This window comes from Anser anser (assembly GCF_964211835.1).
Source record: "Anser anser genome assembly, chromosome: 14".
In the NCBI taxonomy this organism is placed as follows: Eukaryota; Metazoa; Chordata; class Aves; order Anseriformes; family Anatidae; genus Anser; species Anser anser.
In genome coordinates this window covers 1,446,663-1,469,559 of record NC_139735.1, presented here as the reverse complement: position 1 = coordinate 1,469,559, position 22,897 = coordinate 1,446,663, and the positions used below count along the sequence as shown (strand labels likewise).

The window sequence follows — 22,897 nt, the reverse complement described above, 5'->3', positions numbered from 1 at the left end:
GCAGGCGCGGCCTCGCGGCTCTATGAATGGGTGGGCACCGGGGCGCCACGGCGCATGCTCGGCTCCCTTTTATGAATGGGGCCGGCGAGGCGCTCGCGGCGGCTTGCGGCGGCCGGGCACGGCCGTGGCCCGCTGCGGTTTGCTTTTATGAATGGAGGGCAGCGGCTGCGCGTGCACCGCGCCCCCCGCCCGGGGCTGGAGGTAACGGCGGGGCGGGGGGCGCCGGCTCCTCCTCTGCCGCCCCCCTCTCCCTGCGGCTGCACCCCCCGGCGGGGGATGCGGGGTGGCTGGGGGTGGGCGCTGCCTCCCCCCCCGTGGGCGCTGCCCCCCGTAGGCGCTGTCCCCCCACCCCCCCCCCGTGGGCGCGCCGCGGCCCGGCGAGGTGGGGAGGGGGCGAGCGGGGCCGGCAGCTCCCGGGGGCGAGCGCGCGTCCTGTGGGGCCGCCGGCCTCTGCCCTGCCCGCGGACCTGCCTCGCTCCGTTCGCCGCTGCACCGGCACGGCCGTCTCGCTTATGCGGCAGCCCGCGTGTTTTGCTGGCGGTAGCTACGTGAAAATGCCGGTAAAACCTGCAGCTGTGTTTCCGCGTGGTATGTGCAACGTGTAGATTTATTTCGTGGCTCTTCTGAGAAGATGAAGGAGGTAGGGTAGAGCTGCGCAGCTCCCACGAAACCCCCAGGAGCAAGATGTCCTGCTTAATGGAAGTGAGGCGTTTTATGTTGCTGTCCGCAGCTTTGCAGCTTATTCCTCGTTTAGCTTTTCGTAAGCCCCATTGGATCCCATCCTGGCTGCACTGCAGGCAACGTGAGGCAGGCCCTCGGTGTCAGATTTTCAAATGATCTTTAGCAAGCAACTGCTATTCTGCTGTTAGATATCGGGCTCCCTGAAAACCTTGCCCTAACTGTGTGCTGAGAGCTCTGCAACATCCTTGTATGCTTCGGTTTCTGTTCAGCAAATGGAGATTCTCTCTTAATTCTCAGCTGGTACAGAAATGGCTACAGGCTGGGGCTTTGCGTGCATGGTCCTTCAGGATCCAGGCAGGCAGGTTGCTTTACAGTGAAAATGGATGAAGAATAATGATGTATTTTTAATACATGAGAACAGTAATCTTCAGAGTACAAACCAAATCCCATTTCCTGTTATATTTATGGCACATATTTAAAAGCTTGCACAACACTGAAAAAAAGGGTCCGTGTTATTTATTTAGTGCTAACATGAGCATTGTACGTTTCTGCCTCACAGAAAAGATTTCTCTTCAAGGGTGTGTGCTCAGAGACTGACTGTTTAGTTATGTATATGTTTGTTTCTGAGGGCAGTGACCTTTCCAAGTGGGAGCAGTGTTCATGGGTCATGGGCAAATGCAATTTAACAAGGAAAGGACAGAAGAAGGACAGCCTCTAAAGAACAGCTTATCTGAGTGGTACACAAAATATTAGACATCAAATATACAAGACTGATGCTTTCTTTTAAGAATAAACAGAAAATGTTTGTTGAGAATGTTGCTTTGTTATTGGTAGTATTCTTTACAATGTAGTTTTTGAAGGTTGGACACGCCTAGGAATTCCGTCTGATTTTGAAAATTAGCAAATAAATGGGGAATATAAGGAAAAGCGATTTTAAGAAGCTTATATAAAGGGAAAAACCACAAAAATAACATCTTGCTGTATTTAGTGCTGGAAACCAGCTCAAAGCTGAAAGACTCAAATGTCTGAGCAAAAAATCTGCTCTGATTTTTTCAGTGTGTTTTTCAGCAACAGCATCTGCATAAATTTTAAGCCTTGATTTGAGTTTTGCAAACGTGCTGTAACATTGCAGTAATGTGAGAGTCAAGCATCTCAGAGCTAAGGCTTTTATATCTGAATACTGAATTCTCTACTTCAGGGTGATACGTACAATAAACGTGAGGGAAGACCTCAGCTGCAGTACAGTAATCATCTCCCCGCGAGACCCTAACTGCCTGCATGGCAGTTGCAAACTACTACGTAGTAGCAAAGAACGCTGGTGGGCTGGTGCTATAATTACACAGAAGTTACAGGCAAAGCCCAGCTAGATGGTATGCTCTTAACAAAGCACTAGCTGTAAAACAGCAAAGAGGAAATAAGAATTATTATTCATCTGGGGGGGTGGAGGGGGAGGGAATGGTGTCTAGCCATGATTCTGGGGAGAGAAAGTTGAAGCTGCAGAGCTCAGAGTATTGCTACATGTTGCATAAAGTCTGTAGGCACGGAATTCTGAAATGGTGAATCCTTCTGAGTTAATCCATGTCTCCTTTCTCCCTCTATTTCTGACTTCCCCTATTGGGCCAGTTCTTCCCTATGGACAGGGAGGTTTCTTGCTAGAGCTTATCATGTTTGCTGTGCTCAGGCACGTGAGGCTGCTTTGCGCTGGAACTGAGCGTGGATTCCTCCAAGCTGCCGTCCCTGTTTGTACCAGCTGGCCCTGGTTTGGGTCAAGATTCCCAAGCTGCACTGTGCCTCTCTGAAGCAAAACTCCTTGGAGAGGGCAATGTGCTCCTGCACCAGAGCCTCCTGGTGCTTTCAGCTTTCCTTTGCTGACAGGAGGAGCCACGGGCACACGTGTGGCTGTGCATGTCCCCAGAGCCCCAGAGTGGGCACGTGGGGCTGGGCTGTATGTGGGACCAGCCTCAGCCCCGCTGCTGGCCTGGTGCTCATCGGTGGTCCTCCGATCTCCTTGTCCTCTGTAAAATCATTGTGCTACTGCCCGGAGGGATGAGGCTGTCCTCACAGAGGGTTCTGTGGTGTTGACGAAGGGCACCAGCAAGGGACTTCACGTTACCATGGTGTGATGCTGGAAGCTGAGGCTCTAGGAGAAATACCACTTATCCTGAGACTTGTAATATGTTTATACGTGTTTGCAGTGCCAGTGATACAGAGCTGGCATGCCTTTTTTTTTTTTTTTTTGTGCAGGAAATTAATAGCTTATTCATTTCATGCCCATTTAAACCCTGAAATTGATGTAGATTTCTGAACGTGATTTCTTTGCTGGGATGATTATAGTGCTGCCACAACTGCATTGCCTGTAGAGTAAATTCCTTGATTCTTTTCTTGCTTATCCTTAGAAAAGCCAAGAAGCTGCCTATGTTTTGTGATAGAAGCTACATCCTTATTTTCTTTAGGGCTTTGCATTACTTTGGCTGTCAGGTTCAGACCATATTATTTGTTTTACTGAAACTGCATGTAGCAACAAAATATTTGTCCAGTTTATGCTGCCTGCTCCTGGAACCTCTAAAATCTTTTTCCTTCCTATTGAAGACAGAAACACTCATCATCTAGCTGTTTGCTTTGCAGTCTTTTTGTCCTGCAATTAGTAGATCTATGATGACATGCACATTGCAACCCAGAGTTAGTTATTAGGGATGTGGATTTGGTTATTTGGATGGAAGCCAAATTCAAAGAGGTGCTGAGACATTCAGCTCTCTTTGGTAGTAGCAAATACTGAGAAATGTTCAGGATTTCCTCTTTTAAATCATGAGCAGCAGAAATACAACTCTCCTCATGTGCCACCACCTTATTCAGTGCTCTCTTTGGATTACTGCTGCCGCCCCCCAGGTGATAAGGTTTCACCCGTTGTTGGTACCAATTAGTGCTGATTAACTCAGCAACAGGCTACAGAAAAATGACATCTGAATCGGGCGTTTTGTGTCCCGTGCTGTTGATTCGATAGAGTAGATGTTACCAGTGACCTGTGCACGTCACAGGGCAGACATCTGGGGTGTCTGCGTGTGCCCAAAAGAGGGGAACGGGGCTGACTGGGGCTCTGGGGTTGCTGGTGGCTCGTACCTTCCCCTCAGCTGTGTGCAGCAGCGATAACGCTGCATGAAGGAGCCACGCGTGTAACCCAGCCCTGCACAGGAGCCTTCCCTGGGGGCTCAGCGTGGTGCACACACGCAGCCCGCTTCTGAGCGCACGTGGGGCTTCAGGGCTCAGGAGCTGGGTCTGCCTTAGAGGAGCGTCCCTTGCTATCCAGGCTTTATTTGTTTTCCTGGCCTTAAAAAACTAAATAAAACCACATTTCCCCCTCCAGCTGGGTGTGTTAAATGGAGCACTCTAAGTGAGTGACTTCAGGGTTTTTGGTGTGTGGATCAGATCTCGTTTTCTCCTGCATGCAGGCAGAGCTCCTCGAGCCCTCTCTGGTGCTGAGGAAGCGAACGCTGCCACAGCTCGCTGTGGGGAGAGCGATTTTCCTCTGGGCTTTCAGGTTTGTGCTTTTCACAAAGTTATCATACGGAGACTTAACAAAGGTTATCATACTGAGACTTAACAAAGTGGCATAAGCTAAGTCCTGGGGCTCGCTTGTGCTCAGGGGGCAGGCACTCGCTGAAGGTTTCTTCCTCCCCGCTGCTCTGCTGCTATCTCGGGCCTGGGGCTGGGCTGGTGGGGAGCAGCCGAGCGTCGCCCGCAGCCGCTGCCTGGGCTCGCTCGCGGAGGATCGCGCTGCACCTCGGCGCTCCTGCCCTGCCTGCGCAGAGTGCGGGCTGGCAGGGCTCCAGGGTGGGCGTGGGTGTCCCGGCCAAAGGCTGGTGGTTTAAGGAAATGCAGGGTTCCTAATCTGCCATCAGAAAAAAGCAAATATGCAGGCAATTTAGCAAAGTGAAAGTGCAATTCCCCAGGGAATGCATAAATTAAGCTCCTGAGACGTTGTGAATGTTTAGCCATGTTAAATCTTTGGTCACTTGGCATTTTACTATCTTTAAGCTGGATCAGGAGCACATGTGTAGGCTTTATCTGCTGAGGTTTTCGTGTGCCTACAAATCCCTTCTGGCTGACGTTCGCAGCCTTATGGTAAGACAGCACACAGGCAGCACCCCTGCATGGAGCAGCAGCTGATTCTGTATCTAAACTGACACTGCATGTGCAATTTCCTAATTTGCTTGCAGAATTGCAGTGGTTTTAAACTGTTACAGAGGAGGTTTTTAAATCTGGCCTTGCCTTGTGAAATCAGAGGATGCCCTTATGGGTAGTTTGGTAACACAAGGAGGAGAACTTTTCCCTTCTTGTTATTTACTTAACCATTTATGCGTACATTATAAGAATGGAAGCTGTATATTAAATTTTCCTATTAAAATAAGAAAAGGGAATTGCAGTTTCTTTATCACCTAACTCTTAGAAATGGCTCATAAAACCTGAATGGCCGGATCTTTGCCTTTTAATCCACCGAGATGGTATTTCACAAGCATGGAAACGCACCTCTGCAAATCAATCCTGGGCAGCATCGCGTGTTTCTGATGCGTTTGCCTGTGATGATTTTAACCATAAGCAGAGTAGGAAAAGTCAGGCCTACTGATGTATCGCATCAAATATTGTCAGGTATGCCAGGTAATTTGTGTGAATGTTGCTGTAAGAATACTCCTCCTCTGGTGCATTGCTAACAACAGTTACGGGGCCTGGTCTGTGATACCTAGAAGTAAATAAGAGGGGGTAGGTGGGGAATGACAAAAACATTGGCAAAATGGTGATTGCTACACTGACAGCTCGTGCTGTCGCTTACCACAGCCTGCACTAGGGCTGTGTGGAGATGCCAAACTGAAAACAAGTGCCACGAAACAGATGCCAAACAAAGTAAGGTGCCTGCTTAGATGCAGGGATAGGAGGATGGGGTGCAGCTCTTGCAGGCTGTTTGTGAGCCTTTTTGCCTGGCAGAGCTGGGAGAATCGGAAGTGATTGAGCCTGTTGCTTGCCCAAAAGGTACTGCTTCTCATGAGTCCCCTTGTGTAGCCCAAAGAGGGATGGGTGGATGTTGAAGCAGGCCCTGTATTTCTGGTGGGCGAAGGGGAGTACCGGACCCCTTCCCACAGGGAGCACGAGAGCGTTCCCGAGCTTTATCTCGCTGTTATCTCGCTGCCTTGAAGCGCCGCAGTGTGCAGCGGGGGCCTCTGTCCGGAAGCCCGGCTCCCTGGCACGAGGGCAGCGGTATCCCCTCTTCTTCAAATTACTTCATAAACATTGCAATCCACCCTGGAAGTGACTAGGCATCATTATCTCAGTTATAAATGGGGCTATCGCAGTTGTCCGCTTCTGCGGCGCAGATGAAAGGTCTGGGTTTCCTCCTGCCTTATCAGGCACCTGTTGCTTGCATCCAGACATTACTCACATCCTTTAAGTCACATCTTGTTTTGCATAATTAACGCTGGCTGTGCTTCATTTCCTTCCTTCCCGTGCAGTTTTGCTCTGTGGCCTTACCTGGCTATGGAAACATTCAGTTTTATTTCTAACCCAAGGAATGGGAAGCAGCTTTGGCTTCTGGGGCACGGGCCCATGAAAGATGAGGACGTCTCAGTCTGGTCTAAAGGATGCGCTTCAGTCTTGAACTGGTGTTGTGGCAACAATCTGCTGTGTGAAGTTCTGTACCCGTTCATTCAGAATGGTTTAATAGAAAATAATGAAGCAAACCTAAACTACATGCTGTGCAGCGAACACCTGACGCAGTAGGGAAGCTGTGCCTTCCTTCCCAGAGGGAACACGGTGCCTCAGGAACGTGATGGGTGCACCCCAGGGTATCAGTGAGCTCCTGAGGTGCTTTGGGATGACACCAGTGGGAAAGGAAAGATTTTCCAAAGCGTGTCCTTGTTGGTTGTTTTCAGGTGATTTCCAGCACTGACACCTGCCTCGTAGCAGCAGCCCGTAAGTGCGGTGTTTGAGATGGGAACCATTACGCCAGCACTTTTGCTTTCTGCAGTAATTCACCATTGACTTTTGTTTTGTAATTCACTTCAGCTTTTAATATCTATTGACCTGGTTCTACATGAATAATTTAGTGTTTATGAACAATTGTAGTAACTGAACCCACGCCATTAACTAAACCATGAGCTCAGGGAAGTAGGATAAAAGTTCATAAAATGTAAAATGAACACTAAGGGGCCCACCACAGACCTGAGCAGAATTGTTATTTTACCTGTAATCCCGAAGACCGTTTAGCTGCTCGGTGTTTAAGTGACAGAATCATGTCGGCACATCTAGGTCTCTGGGTCCATGCAGTTAACTGGCGTTGGTACAATAAGATTCCCAGTTACAGCACTGGGATTATTGGTTTGTAAGCCCGAAGTATGCAAGTTTTCTGCAGGATCAGGTGGTATAGTTCTTTATTTTTTGCAATTATATCTGACTTGCCTGGCATCTTTAATTCCAGCTGAGCACACTGTCTTTTGCACTTGCTTTTCAAAATGTTGCCAGTTTGAAGATGTTTGCTGATTCGTTTCCTTTCTTTAGAGGATACCAGGCTGGTTAATGTTTGCTGCGTGCTGGCTGTCTCCTAGTATCAAAATCTGACCTCGGTATATCAGCAATTTACAATTCACTGAGATGAAAAAATCCGTTGAGGTAAGTGCAAACTCTGAAGTTGGTACCTCACCAGAATAACGGTTTTAGATTCATGGCTATGTGTAACTGTAGTTTGCACAGCTAGAAGTCCTTGGGGGTAGAGAGCAGATACGAGCTGGTTGTAATGAATAAACAGGATTCTCTGCTGAAGCTGCTGTGATCTTTCCTGCTGTCCAACTGGCAGAATAACAAAGCGTGTTATCAGACAGAGACTCTGTAAATCTTAGATATGGATTTTCCCATCATAGGCTCCAGACCTGAAACTGGATCCACTCAGCACCGGCGGAAGGGACTGGGGGTTATTTAACAACCTGCAGGACTCAGCCACTTGAGAGTGGATTGGTGAGAGCCCCATGGGAAATCTTTCCAAGTGTTTCGGGTTGAGTAGATCATCTCAAGGACCATAAATTGTGAATCTTTCTATTTTTTTCCCAGAATATTTATTTACAGTTCAGGTCAATAATCTCCAGAAATACAATTCTGCTTACAAACGAAATTCCTGGGCTGCATTCCCAGGCATTCCCATGTGACTTGAGCATTTTTAGCAACAAAATGAACAAATGCAAACATATTTTCAGGGCAGTGGAAGTGTTGCTATTCCCATTCTCTCTGTGTGCCTGGGAGCCTCGACCCCAGGTCTTATGAAACTCAGCAGCAACGAGGTCCCTTCTGCAGAGATGCATCCCGCATGGAGACGGAGCCTGCAACCTTGTGGCTGGTCTGTGCAGGGCAGTCGTGGGGACATCGGCCACCCAGGTTGTGAGAGCTGATGTATATATATTTAAATGCAAAGGAAGAATTGAAGCCATCAGCCGGTTACCTGCTAGCACATCTTTCTCAAAAACCTATCAGTTTACTTGTGACTAAGAAAATGAATTTTCATGTGGAGGAAATTGTGTTCTCTGACAAACAAAGCAACATTGTGGAAAATTACTGGTGTTAAAAGTCATAGTGACCATAAGGCAGTGCTTTACAAGCCTTTTGGTGTTCATCTTGCTATAGCAGGCCAGTTTGATTGTGAAAAATCCAAGTATTGGTATTGTTCTCACTTCAACACTGGCCTGTAAAGAGAGCTAGAAATTAGAGAAAACAGCCTGATAAAATACTGCCTCCTTCCCTGAAATTCTTGTCAATGCTCAGTTATGTTCTGAACAGAAAGCTAGAACTCCTTCCTGAAAAGCTGTGTGAATTTTCACTGCAAGGCTCCCTTTGGAACTGCTGTAATTTTCACAAACTTAAGTTTATGAAAAATAAGCTTAATTTTCGTAATTTTCATAAGCTTAAGTTTGTGAAACTTAACTTTATGAAAGTTGTAGCAAAAAGGGAGGTATTTAATTCCAACTTAGCTACTGCAGTAGTTAGCAGCATTTCCGTTAACTGGTTTGTGTTGCTGCTGAGGTTAAGGTTTAAAATGCGAGAGCTTTACTGGGGATGGTGTCGGCGCTCTGCAGCTAACTAGGTGGCAGGCTGATGGAAAACAATATTTTTGTGTACTGTAGAACCATTCTGTATTGCAGTTCTCTGCTGCTTCCACAGGACTGCTGATGATTAACTGTATATCTCAACCATCACTGCTCCTGCCCTGTAACACTAATGTGGTTTGGTGTGGCCTCCGTTTCCATCTCCATGCAATATTTTTTACTTTTTTTTTGATTTCGATGTGCATATATAATACATATTATCATAGAAAAAGGATGAAAATGTGACCTTTCGTTAATTATAACTTATAACTTCTGAAATACATTTCAGGCTAAAATATTCCTCCAGGTCAAAGTTCCTCCAGGAAAACAACCTCGCTCAAGCAACTGGTGAGGGTTTGTTCCGCGTTGCCGTTCCGCAGGCTGACCGGTGTGCGTTCTCCTCCTGTCCTTCGGCTGCCCGAGGAGCGCCGTGGCAGACGGGCGGCCTGTTACAGGCTGCAGCAAACGGCTCCCGCAGCGAGCGGCCGCTCAACGCGCAGTGCCTCCTTCCAGCTGCGTCTCTCGGTCCGACCACCTGTACTGCCCGTGGCACCACCCGGCTTTGGCACAGGTAGCGTTGTGCCGTGAAGCCCAGCAGCACCCCGCTGTCTTTAGGAGTTTTTTTTTCCAGCTGGGCTGCTGGGGGGAGCCGAGCCCTTGCGGACGCTGATTTAACTTGTTTACAAACACGACCTCAAAGTGAAGCAACCGAGGCGTTTTGTCCTCCTGGGGCTGCTGCTTGCTCTGCCCTGTGCAGTGCAGGGAGCCCCAGCCCAGGGCCAGCCTGTCCCCGCGGCACTGCTCCGCTCCCCTCGCTGCCCGTCATTGCCTGGGGTACGGCTGTGGAATAAAACTAAGCCAGCCCTTCCCTCTTTGAAGCATTGCTGGGCGTTACGGAGTCACATACTTGTAAGTAATTACCATATTCTAACACTTAAATATTTTCCTGTCTACTTTCCTCCTATCCCTGCTTTGAAAATACCCAGGTTATATCCGTTAAAAAGTTATAGACTGGAAAACATATGATTTCAAAAGAATTTTTTTTAACACTTAAAAAACACTTCTCTTTGTGGCCTTAACCTGTTACCTTTCACAGAATTTACTTTTTTTTTTTTTTTAAGAACATCTCCGATGCTGTATATCACAACGTTATGACAGCTCTGCTGGACCACGGCCAGCAGTCCGTGCTGTCAAAATGCCCATCAGTTCCAGTCATTTTGCATAGTGAATGCCATGGTAATGTGGAAACTTCAAACAGCAACAGGAAGAAAAGTAAATGTTTAATGATTTGTCTTTAACAGATCTTGAAAAGCTTTTCTGCCTTGCTTTGTTGCTTATGAGATCTTTTTTGGACACCTTCATGTTCTTTTTTCTCCCCGGTTCCTGGTTTTCTTCAGAGTTTTTCTTTTTTTCCTGCGAGTCAGTGATCTTATTGATGTTAGAGACTCGCTGCCCGAAGACGAGCAGTCTGGGCAACAAAGTTCAGGCAATGTATTTCCTCTGCCCAGTGATTAGTCCTGCTTACTGACAAACAGAAGCAGATAGCATTTGAAATTAATATTAGCTTGCTTTTGCAAGCCCTGTTTTCCTGACCTTGAGGCGGAGAGGCTGGGAAGCACCGCATCGATCCGCGGGCGGACGGCAGGAAGGAAGGCGCTCAGGAGCGCCTCTGTGCTCAGAGAAACCCGAATACGAGCGAAGGGCTGCGTGGGGAGCCGTGGTGCAAGCTGCTACCATTTGGAGGTAGGAAGTGGTCAGCTTTGTATCTCCTTGCCAGAGAAAACTGTTCAATATTTGAATGCAATATTGACGTTAAGGTTTGGAGGAGGATGTGCAGAAAGGAAGAGACGTGGGGCTGCAGGGGCAGTGGGGCGAGCAGCCAGGGGTGCCTGCAGCCCCCAGCTCGCTCAGCTTTGGAGCCTCCCTGCTCAGCTCCCCTCGTGCTGCGGGTGTTTCCTCGCTGTTACCAGCAGCTCTGCTCCCAGGCCAGCTGTGGGTGTCCCTAATGGGCTGTCCTGCCCTCCCCCTGCTCTCACTGCCAAACCCTTCTCAGCAGGTGTAAGGATTTCCCTGCACCCTACAATCTGTGTCCCTTGCTGTGCTTAACACCGCTACATCTTGTTCACCTCCCACTGGCTAGTGGAGGCGATGGTAGCACCCTCTTGTTTCTGTCCCTTGTTGGTTTTCTGTTTTTTTGGGTGGCACACGGGTGGTTTGCACACAGCTTCCTTCTGCAGCGAGAAGCTCGGGTGGGCCAGGGTGCCCACGGGGGTGGAGGGAATGAGCAAGGGAGAAAGGTAGGCACTGCATGGGCAGACAAAGTCACTGCATGGGGCAGACAAAATCTGATGAGGACAAGCACTGAGTGATGCACATGGGCAGAAATAGGCCAAATTTCAAAAGTAGTGGGATGTTTAGCAATATAATAGAGTTCACCGTTTGATACAGGAGGGCTAGAACTATATGAACTGAAGGTTGGAGATTTCAGTTTCAGGTTATGTACTTTGTTGCGTGGAGATGGGAAGGCCCAAGACTAATAAACTTTTGTCTCACTAACCCTTGAATAACAAAATAAAATCTCCCAGGAGAAATTGGGATCTGATGCCACTCAGTAGACAGACTCAAGTTGTTGCAAGGTAAACTGATCCTATGCTTTGTCTTAGCCAAAACCAAAGTCGAGTCCTGGTCTTTGGCCCTGTTAGTCACTTGTAGGCTAGGAAAGAGGTTTGTGGTGGTTGGAAGTCAATCTAATAAAGCACATTTTTACAATTAGGATGGATTACTTTAAAGAGAATGCATGTCAACATGACCTCTTCGTCTGTGTCTTTTTGGAAGAAATGCTGACGCTCCTAATTAAAATGTTCCCGTTCATAGTCACACGTGTAGTCAGAGCGTGCCAATAGCCAGGGATTTAACGTGTGTGCTGCTTTGATCTGTAGGTTTCAGGAGAGCAGTGCATCGCTGCCACAAGAGGAGGAGAGGATTTCCTATGCGTGGCTGCGCTCCGCTTTTCGGATGAAGTGTTGGTGCTGTAGCTGTGAGAACTGCAAGCCGCTGTGAGCTGTGTGTGACAATGGAATTACTGTACAGACAGGGCTGGGTTCTTAATGTAAAAAAAATGCAGCAAGGAATTTTTAGCACGTTGTCATGCAGCACTCTGTTTCCTGGCTTGTACGTTCAAGCTGTGTAATAATATTTATATACAAATGCTGACTGTGATTTTCCACCCCGGAAAAAGGAGATGTCATTTAAAAGTGCTGTGCATGATGTAAAGCAGAGATTTTTGACTTGCCTACTTGCATATGGTGTGGGTGTGTATTTTAATTGTTTGAAAAGGGATCATTTAAAAAAATATAACCTTCTTGCTACATAAGCACATTCTACTGAACTAAAGGTCATCTTGCTCTTTAAAAGTTGCTCTTGGAATAGAGGGAAGGTTCCTCATGTTGTCTTTCCCCTGTTCCTACCTCCTGAAATTTTCTGAAAAACATTAAGTAATTGTTGGGCTGAAACAGCTCTTTAGGCCATGTTCAAGCTGGGACCCAGTAACATGAGAGCTGCAGTCATGACTAAATGTGTGTTGGCACATAGAAGAGCATTTTTTTTCCCCCAAAGAACCATGCTATTCGATCTCCCCAGAACTGACACCTGCATCTTGAAGCACGCATACCAGTTCTGTGTGAATGATCACATTGATTCTCTTAAGCTTTTCTGGAGCCAGGATTTATAAACAGTTCCAAGGCAAAACCTCTGCTTATCAGCTCTAGCCAAGGAAACTCTTCAGAAATCTTTCCAGTTACCAGCACGTTTCTGATCCTGGTGTGCCGGGGCCTTGGTTTTCGTGTTGCAATCTGCGCTCCTGAGAATCTCCTGGGGGATTGTGCGTATAGAAAATAATGACACGCCGAGCTGAGATGTGGAAGTTCATCTTCTGATCTGTGCCTGACCAAAGAAGGCTGGATCACAGCTTTGTTTTATCCTATTACAATGACAGAATCCAGATGTCAAGAGCTTAAATCTTTAAAGTTCCTGTTTTTCCCCTCTGTAAATGCTGTGAAGCCAGGGCTGTCGCTCCGGCCGTGTGGCTCTGCAGGAGGGGAGCGACCGGGGGGCAGCAGCGGGCCTGAGCCAGGCTGTGCTGCTGGGTGCCCCAGAGACTGATGCTCTTTGTTGACAGCAAAATGGGCAGATCTAGAGAATAATAAGGTATTGAAATAAATTAAACAGTGGGTGGTATAAATCAATACATTTGTATAGATGTGTTTGCTGATTTCCTGTGAGAGACCTGCAGGTGACCCGCACCAAGGCTTTCAGCTAGGACCTGGAGTGGATGGCAGCAGGAACAGGTTATCCAGGGCAGCTGGAGCCTACTTTGACTCTTCTTTTGTTGTTGCGCATTCAAATTACTGATACTGCTTGGTACAGAGTAAGTGAGATCCTGGTTTCTCTCTCTCCTCTCCCAAAAGCAAGGAAGCTCGGAACTGTTTGAAGGAATGCAGTCAAGCGTGCCCTGGCCTAAGCGTGGCTCATTTTAACAGTACTTTTGTTTTTCTTTAAACTCGGGAATTCTGCATTCTGGTAATTTGTGTGACTAGACATGCGACTTTGTCACATTAACAATAACAGCGTTTGTGCCCCCGTGCCACGGCAGGCATGCGGTTTGTGTTTTCCTTGGCTTGCCTGCGGACATCTCACAAAATTTCCATTTTGTGAAGAATAAGGACACTTTGTGCTCTCAAAACAACTTCGCTCATTAGGCTTTGCCGTGCACTGCCTGACGTTAAAGCCCTGCTGCACTGCTCGGAGCTGCAGAGAACCGAGCGGCCCTGACCCCCTGCTCCTCGCGTGCTCCCCACTGCGGTGGCGAGGCCAGGGGAGCGGGACTCCGTGCTGCAGCTTCTTGGCCGTCTTGGCAGGCTGTGGTGCTGCCTGGCCCCAGGAGCACGTCTGCTCTCTTCCTCGCCAAGGGAAAGGTGCGGCAGTGTGGCTTGGTGGCCGCTTCTCCACCAACAGCGGGTGCTGCTGGCCAGGGCGCTGAGAACATCTCTGCAACCAAAACGTAGCATCAGTGCCACCTCCTGCTGTTCCACGAGGGAGGAGCATGACGGACTGCTGTCAGAGGGGTAGCTGTTTGTTGTGGCCAAATACCCAGTGATTTGCTTGGAATATTAATATATAGCTGTAACAGTTCTGTGCAGGTTGCTTGATACCGATTCCCTTGATAAGGTATTTTGAAAAGAAAGTAGAAATAGTTTTATGAGCTAAATTCAGCGTAGGTTAAGAAAACCCAGAAATGCGTTCCTCCAGATGTGCGTTACAGAAATGCTGTCCAGTGATGCAGGAGCTGCTTGTTGCTGTCGGGATGGCTGCACGCAGGGCCGGGATGTCAGCAAGACTCGCTGCAGTGGGGCTGGGGGTGCCAGCCAGCCTCGGTGCCCGGCCCGCGCCGTGCACCCTCGTGGCTGTGTAGGTGCCTGCTCCAGCAGGCTGCCAGGCTCTCGCTCCTGGTGGCATTCCTACCTCCGTGACCTGAGGAGCATGTTCAGGCACCAGTCATCCACGCGGTGCTCGGGCTTCCTGATGTGTCACCTGCTGAGCAATTGTCTGGCTCCGGGTTATTTTCACGTCTCTACCGGCAGCTGTCGGCACAGAGCAGCCTTCTGGCCCTTAAACCTGCAGGTGAGAGCCCAGGTACCAGGGAGCTGCCCAGGTCTGCACAATTTCATGAATTAATGATCAGTAGAATCATGAATTTTCTTGAATTAGTGATCAATAGAAATTGGTCAATTCCTGCGACGTTGCCAATGTGAGTATTTTGCTCTCTTTTTGAGGGATTCAAGATTTTCTGGAATATCTGTGCATGCTTACAGCCTGTGTATCAGCACCAGACACGGGCTGCATTGACTTCCCTTTCTTTCCCCATCTAAGTGTTAGAAAGGCCAACAGCGGAGGTGGCTGACCTGTGAGAAAAGCCTGCTCCTGCCCCAAGGACATGTGCAGGATTTCCTTGCCCGGGGCCTGCTTGCTTTGGAGATGTGAAATGCAGCATGAGACACGGGCAGGGCCCGGCTGGAGCCGTCCTCTGCCATTGCACCCGCCTGGGCTGGGGTCACCTCTGCAGGGAAAGGGATCCCTTCTCCAGGGAGAACCCAACCCCAGAGACCTGTTCACTGCCCACTTTAAATGAGCTTTATTTCTGGATGGGTGTTCTTCAATTCAGCAATCCTGAGAGCACGGTGCGGGTTTTTCCCAGGCAGAGCAGCGTGGCTTTAAAAGCCCTGGCTGGATGGGGCACCGACAGCCAGCACTTCCTTCCCTAACATGGTCAAAAGCGGTCTTAAATCGGATTAGGATTTTAACAAACACTTCATGGTTTACTCTCTGCAGGGAGATTTAAAGCCCGGGGAAGATTCTTCAGCTGTTTGCTTTTCCTTTATGGAGAAACTTTACCGTGGTTGCCCTAAAAACCCCACCAAGTACAATAAAAAAAAAATCCCTCCTCAGAAAAGCAAATTACTTGACCACAGCCTGAAATAAGGAGTTCATTATCTGCCGACACTCTTTTGCCCTCTGTTTGCAGCTTTTCTGCCCAGCTGAACTCAGCGGGGAACCTGCCTGACGCCGCAGCAGGCGCTAGTCCGCGAGCTCGGTGCTCGCCCCCTGGGAGGTACGGCGGTGGGCTCAGCAGCCGAGGGGCTCTGCCATGTTGCACAGGTGAGTGCATGGCCTCTTTGGCTTTTTTGGTGGCCTTCTGTAATTTTTTTTTTAAATCAGTTTTTGTGTGTGTATCTCCACTCGGAATGACCAGGGGCTGCTTGTACTGGGAGGAAGCTCAGGGAACTAAAGCCAGTTAGCGGTAAAGTTAAAGATATAAATAAATACTTTTTTTGTTGTTAGAATAACCAAGTGCGGCCCTCTGACTTTTTTCTATTATTGCACCTCAGGCTTTCCTGATACAGATCTCCCAGGACCGGTCGACCCGAGCACTGTGAGCCGAGGTGCTGCAGCCACGCATACCCCACCTGGGGGTCCTGGGGGCAGTGGGGGCCTTCAGGCTGCCCACGGGGCTCTGCAGGCTGCTGCCAGCCCAGCCTGGGACCTGCCCAGGGGGCTGCCATCGCCACACGTGTGCCTGAGGAGAGTGTGAGCCCAACTGTCTGAGCGGTGCCGATGGCCCAGAGGTGCTCGCGAGGCTGCGCGAAGATGCCCGTCATTTACTGGGAGGTGAGTGCCTCTCTTCTCCTCTCCGTGCCCTGTGGTTTAGCTCGGAGGACGAACTAAATGCAGAATGAGGACTGAACCATGCGAGCACTGATGTATGTTTTGTAGGTAACGCTTTGGAGAGAAATCATTAATTTGAAACGTTGGAATAGCAAAGAACATTTTTCAGGCTTATCAGGCATAACGTATTGTGGAAAAGAGGCTCAGAACAGATGTACTCGCAGTTTATTCCATTTATCATATTAAAAATAAAGAAAAGACAATTTCAGCTCATTTACTGCTTATTAGTTCAAATAAACAGCTTTTCTAATCAATGTGTATGGCAAACACAATGATTTCATAATTGGCAGTAGTGGTTCCAAAGCTAATGCAACTGCCCTTCTTTATTGTCTGGTAACAAGTCAGACAGTTAATACGTTGGTCTAATCCTACCCTTCGCTTATTCATTTTAGTTCAGGAAAAATTATGCTCTTATTTAAAAATTTTAAGTGTTTGAGGGATTTTTCCCCCATCCGTTTGAGAAAATGCAGCTAGGAATGAGAACGGCTGCACAGGAAGTGTTCACAAAGGCAGGCATCTAAACTACATCTGAGGGAGTCTTTTGCTCTTATTTATCTAGAGGTCTTTATTGATTTTTACTTCCCTTCCAAAAATACTGATTTAATTTATGAAGTGATAGAAGAGGCTGGGAGAATAATTTTACCTATGAGAGTGTAACATTGTCTAAGTAATTGCCCAGGAAAAAGAGAAAAGATCTGATCTGCTGCTGCAGATGTTTCTCATCTGGAATACAGACCAATTTTAGCCTTTTTTTTGGATTACTGTTTATTTTGATGCTTTATTATACTGCAATTACCAGGAAGGAAGCAGTGCACAGAAATCCAAGTGCAATGCTATTTGTACTTTAACATTTATTCAGTAACAATTTGGGAGTTTAACCCCTTTCTCCCCTTCTTCTTTGGATATTTGTGAGCCCTCGGTTCAGTCCTTTCATTGGAAACAATAAAACCAGCCGATGGGTATACGGGCCCTGCTGACACCCATCACAGCTGCTGTTGAACAACCTGAAATTTTGTAGGTGCGTTAATGCTCATTTTCTGAGTGCAACTAATGAGGACCTGCTGGCTTTTTTTGCCACCTAGTGCTTCCGTCCCTGCATTACTGTGGAAGGTTGGTTTGTGCAGGGAGTACGGAGCCCTGTGCCGCAGCCTTCCCAGCCAAACGCGCGCATTTAGACTTCTCAGAGGAGTTTCCCTGCATGAGTGGAGTAAACTTAGACCTGCTCTGTTTTGCTAGAGGGGTGCCAAGGGCTGTAGCAAACCTTTTGTATGCCGAATGGGATGAAGCAAGCTTATATAAATACCTTTGGATCTGGGGCTCTTTGTGACCAGGATTTAAACCTGGCAAATCCTTTCTAAAAGATGCTAAACTTGCTGATAGGTATCACCCCGTGAAACAAGTGATGTTCCCTCTGTGAACAAAGCTTCAGATCTTTTAGCTGTGCTCAGAGAACACCTTTGTCCTCTGGACCTGTACTCTTTTATGCTCTGATACACCTCAACAATCATTCCGTGTGATTATAAACATATGGAAATTGAATATAGGTGGTGGTCAAAAAGTTAATGTGCAATGTAGTGGCTTTGAAGCAACAGCCATGCTGGCTGGAGCTGGTTTTGCAGCACACACCAGTTTCTGTTCTGCTCCTTCCTCTGCCTGCCCCCCTCTCCTCTCTCTCTGTATTCAGGATCCTCCCAAAAGAAGTCTGAGGTTCAGATGAACCAAAGCAGAGCCAACGATCCAATTGCATCTTACTTCTCCAGATTTCTCTTGTGGATGTCAATACGGTGAGTGTGCCGACATCTGTTGCACGCACATGCATTTATACCCGCACAGATACATGTTACAAGGCGATGCTGTGCTTTATGGCCGAGCATGGCCACAGTCACGTCTGTATCCCAACGGGGTGGCTGCAGGAAGCCAGCCCCGGCGGGAGCTGTGCTGATGGGCGGCAGGAGCCCTCCTTTTCCCGCAAGGGCTCCGGTTCTGGCCTGAGCAAACCCCATGGTACAATGCAGCTGTTCTGCTCCGGAGGGGAGCAGGAAGGTGGGTGGATTAGGAAAAGTTTAATATTAGTAATTTTTTTCCACTGAGCCATGTCACGCTTGAGTCCCCCCATGGCTTCATGGCTCATGGTCACCCCTGGGAGCAGCAGCCCCACCACTGTCTGTCCGTCTGTGGCTGTGGGTCTGAGCAGCAAGACTGGTCATGCTCGGGGGGCTGTGTGGGGGAGAGCTCTGTGGGGCTTCACGGCGATGGTAACTGTGAATTAGAGCAACACCAACAGAGCCATGCAGTGTGTAATGTGGTACCTTTTGGTACCTGGCTATGGCATCCAGACCTCCCAACATTTCGTAATCCACAAATGGAAAAGTGGCACTTAAAATTAATTTATTCAGGTGGGAGCACTGTAAAACTTAAAATAAGGCTTTTGAATCGCTGCACATGCATTGGAGTGTCAATGGAAAGCTTTCTGTTTGGTTTCACAGCCAGATTTCAGGAGCGATGTGTGTTGTAGCAGGTTGGGACGGGGCAATGAATGGCGAGGGAGCACTCGTGAAGCTGCGCCTGCTGGCAGGCCAGGCGCCAGGAGGCATTCGGGCACGTCGGAGGAGAGCGTTTGTCTGGGGAAGGCTGGAAGCTGAAAGGGGAGAGGAGGGAGGGGCAGAACCCAAACAGAGAGTCTTGTAAGATTAATATCTATGTTTTATTTTGCACGCTGCCTTTTCCCTCATTTTCTCCCTGGCACGCTGTGTGCTTGTCGGGGTTTGTGTGCATCGCCGTGGGCAGGAGTGCTGCGGGCAGTGCTGCAGAGCAGCTGCCTGCGCCCTGAAGACAAAGCAGAAGGGAGCTGTAAAACAACCACAGGGATGCAGGGAGAGCGAGCGAGCGCACTTCTCCTTTGCTTGTTTAATCTGACACTGTCCTTAAACATAAGGTCATTTTATAGCCTGCTCGAGGGCTGCCAGGCAGAGGAAGTTACCTTGCAAAGGAAGGAACTGGCCCGTACTGTCCAAATATTGCCAATTGTGTATTGAATGGAGGCCATAGCCCGGAGAACCCAAATAGTAGCTCTTTGTGTCCGCAGTCGCCTCCTGCCAAAGTACTTTCCATAATTAGGCGTAAAACATATTTACATTCCTGTTGTCTTTGGTCTTGGGCACACACCTGTATGTGTGTAAGCGCACGAGGTGCAGGCATATCTATCCCTGTGCATTCAGAAAATGCCCAGCACTTCTGAGAGACTTCTGAGAGCAACCGTAGCAGCTGATGTGAGTGACTGGGACGTGAGCTTTGAGCAAGTTGGGGATCCCTCAGGGATCCCCCATGTGAGAGACAGAAGTCCATTGGGCTCATCCCTGTGCCGCGCAAGGGTACAGTCCCCACCTAGAAGGATGCTGTATTTTGCCTGAATGGGAAGCTCCTGGCTGAATGCTTCCTTTTAAAATTCATTGACGTTTGCAGGGAAACCAGAAAAATGGGCTTAAGTCAAGAATGCAATAACCTGACTTAGAAGTGCTCTCTGTGGCAGACACTCATCGCTCGCAGCATTTCTGGCTGCATGAAGATAAATACAATAGTGTGCAATAAAGTACTGTGCATGGCTGTATCTCTAGTGTGTTCATAACACAGCGGCTGATGTACAACAGCTTCTCAGTGTGTGTTTCTCCCTTTCTCCATGATAACTAGTAGCCAGACATTGATTAGTTCAGTTTTTTTGGGGAAAAAATGTCACGCAGGACAACTGGATACTTGAGAGGAGAGATTCCTGACAGGCGTCCAAGGGAGCACGGCGTGGTCACGTGGCACTGGCTGCTTGCCTGCTTCCAGCTGCACAGTTTCATTAAAATGCAGCCAGAAATACATTAATTGCTATTCTAACATAACTTTCCCGTGCAGGCAGCGGTGCAGCTTTCACATCCACATGCTCGGGGCAGAGATGGGAGATGGTCGTTGTGAGGCATGGGCACAGACCAGGCGAGGGGCGCTCTCCTCCTCCCACGAGCCCCCGTTGTGCTCTGCCGTGCCCCAGGGCTGCCCTGGGATGCGCTGCCCACGGGGGACCCCGGCACGCAGAGGGGGGGAAGCAGGCAGCAGCCAGCGTCAGTTCTCCGGGCTGGGGCAGCCGATGCCCAGGTGCCGATGGAAGGCCCGGCTATGTGAGCAGTGCGGGATTGAGCCGTGTTGGCAGCTCCTGCTCAAGGGCCCTGCACGTAGCGTGGTTCTGGCTCCTGCTGCTCCTGCCTGGCCTCCAGCAGCGTGCCTGGTGCAGGTTTCTGCCAGGCTTGTGCAGCCTTCGGCGCAGCCCCAGGCACTGCAGGCGCTTCCAGCCCACCTCTGCACGAGGGCTCCTCTGACAGGTGTTCCCAGCGACAGCTCCAAGCAGATCTCAAACGGCCGAGCGTGGGCTCCTCGCCGTGTGGCAGTCACAAAACTCCCCGGTTTGCCAGGGTGACCCCTGCTCCTGGTGGGAAGCTACTTGCAGTAGTCCTGCGGAAATTTTCAAGCCCAGGATCGTGCTTGCTCTGCTCGGGAGTTTGCTTTTGCTCCGGATGCCTTCTGCGTCTTCAGGCGCTTAATGGAAACGCCAGTGCTCGCACTTGGAGGGCAGGCCGGAAAGTTTATGTGGACTTGTACAAGTGCCAGAGTGACATTTTTGTCAGCCGGAAGCCTATTTCCATTATGCCTTTGTCAGACTTTGCCTCAATAGAGGGGAATTTGGGGCTTTCTGTGTCAAAGTGCTGTACAAATGTTATCTGAGGCCTTTACCACCCATCAGTGCTGCGGTTTTGTGCCGTTCTTGGGAAGCACCCTGAAGCACTTGAGCGGGAACAGGGCAGGTGAGGGTCAGTGCTCTCGCCCTGAGGGAAATGCTCAATGAGGTTTTTTTAATTCTTTCCTCTCTGTGTGTTCACTGCTTTAGATGCACACTTGTGCATACGCTCTTCTATTTAGCCCGGTTTTCTTCTATTTCTAGCTCCAAAATTTCTCATCTTCTCAACAGGAGGAGATGCCTGCTCTAGCAGGGGAGCGGGACTTGAGGAGGAGAACCCTGCAAAAACCTCGGGCTGGGGGCTATTCAGACCCGGGCTGGCTGGACGCCGGGCTTCTCATGGTGCCAGCTTCCACACTTGCAGCTTTGGTTGTTTGAGCACCTTTTAAAAAACTTGCTGTAGGTTAGTAAAACAAAATACCCTTCACAAAGCATTCACTTTTTGTTTACTACCTTAAACTTCTCCTCTTTTCTTGCTCTCCCAAAGCCTGCTGGCGGGAAGAAGCAGGTGGCTGCGGCGGCGTGGTGGTACCACAGGGAGCCCCGGCCACTCTGCCACAGCTTGCTCGCCTTCTGTGACATCTTCTGGGCAATAAAACTGCTGCTTTGTTTGGGTATTGATAGTACATGGCACCTCCAAGTGCCTGGCCTGTCGTTTGAATGCTCTAAGGGCATTGAATGTCTATAGACATTCAGTTGTCATCCTGAGCCCTGAGTGACTGTTGCCCCCAGGTCTCCTTCCACGTTGTGTGTATCCACCTATACAGAAGCTTGGCTGCGTCACTGAGCCACAATTAAAAATCCTTTATGCAATTATGCAAGAGTGAGATCTGCAGACGTGTCTGTGTGCTAGTGCGTGGCTTTGGGCAAATTATTCCACTCTGTGGACTGAAATTTTGGTCCCACTGATGGTGGTGGGGACAGTAATGTCTAAAATGCTGTAGGGGTGTTGACCAGAACTTCCCATCCAGTGCTGGGGTCAGTACAGTGCAGCTCCTCACTACTTACCTACACAGAAAGTCGCACAGTTGCTGATAGAAACACCAGCAATTTTGCAGGGTTGACTTAAAAACACGTCTTCAAGCAGTGCAAGGTGGCCTCTAGTGAAATGAATTGCCACACATGGAGCTCTGAATAACTCAAATGGAGGGTTTCACGTGAGTGTGTATATTATGCTCATACACAGCTCACGAAGATGGGATGGCCAGATTTTACCTCCAGAGACCTGCTTTGGCTTGAATTGCAGAGCAAGGAGTTTGAGATCATAGCATAACCAAGAGATGCCTTAAGGTTAACAAAATCAAAAGAAATAACCCTCACATGGGTATTTCAGTGTTTTTTCTCACTTTGTTTTTGTTTTGTTTTTTTAGACCAAGCAGGAAGAAGTGTGTTAAATAGGGATAATTTAATAAACGCACACTGGAATCATAACACGTCTTTACATTCTGCTGTTTTTTTGCAGTACTGGTTTCTCAAGAGCACTGTGGCTTGGCCCCTGTGGAAATATTTGTCCTTTGTTATGGGACATCTGTCTTTAAAACAAGTTCTCTCTTTATCTCAAGTTTAAAGTGAAAAATTCCCAGGTTTGGAAGCATGTTAGAATTTCCTGTTCCAGCTGCATCTGCACTCAGTCCCAGGAACAGACACTTGGCTGTAATAAAATAAGGAAAAACACACCAAAAAAAAAGGCACTAAATCAGTGTTGCAGGTAAAAAGGAGCAGCTGAGGAAAAAAATAAAATATTCAGAACATAATGTTTCGGAAGTCCATCAAGCAGTTTTCAGGATAATTTTCACTTATTTCAGAATAGCTCCTACCACCGGGCAGCCTCTAAAAATAACAAGCCCAAACCTCACCCCTGCTGATAAACACCACGGACTTGCTTGTGGCTTATCTAATGCCTGAACATCTGTTCCTCCATTGCTGAGAGGTCCTCTTGTGCTGAGCTAATGCAATTCCCTACACAAAGGTTAAATAAAGTTGAGAGGCTCTGACCAGTGGCTTCGTGCCGCAGAGGCCAGCTTTGCAAAAACGCTTCCCTGAGGAAGTG

The 22,897-nt window shown here is 48.6% G+C and overlaps 1 long non-coding RNA gene across 4 annotated transcripts; it reads left to right on the top strand.

Annotated features, from left to right (window-relative positions):
- The first annotated feature begins 67 nt into the window (after positions 1-67).
- On the top strand, positions 68-21,053 carry LOC310881681. 4 transcript variants are annotated; one of them, XR_014572493.1, is made up of 6 exons: positions 68-10,538; positions 11,735-14,474; positions 15,376-15,509; positions 15,740-16,120; positions 17,761-17,860; positions 19,974-21,053. It is a non-coding gene; the product is annotated as an uncharacterized lncRNA (long non-coding RNA). The 4 variants fall into 4 exon arrangements; XR_014572495.1 differs by lacking the exons at positions 17,761-17,860; positions 19,974-21,053 and adding an exon at positions 16,990-17,749 and having other exon boundaries at positions 70-10,538; positions 15,740-16,019; XR_014572496.1 differs by lacking the exons at positions 17,761-17,860; positions 19,974-21,053 and adding an exon at positions 16,125-17,749 and having other exon boundaries at positions 70-10,538; positions 15,740-16,019.
- The last annotated feature ends 1,844 nt before the right edge of the window (positions 21,054-22,897 follow it).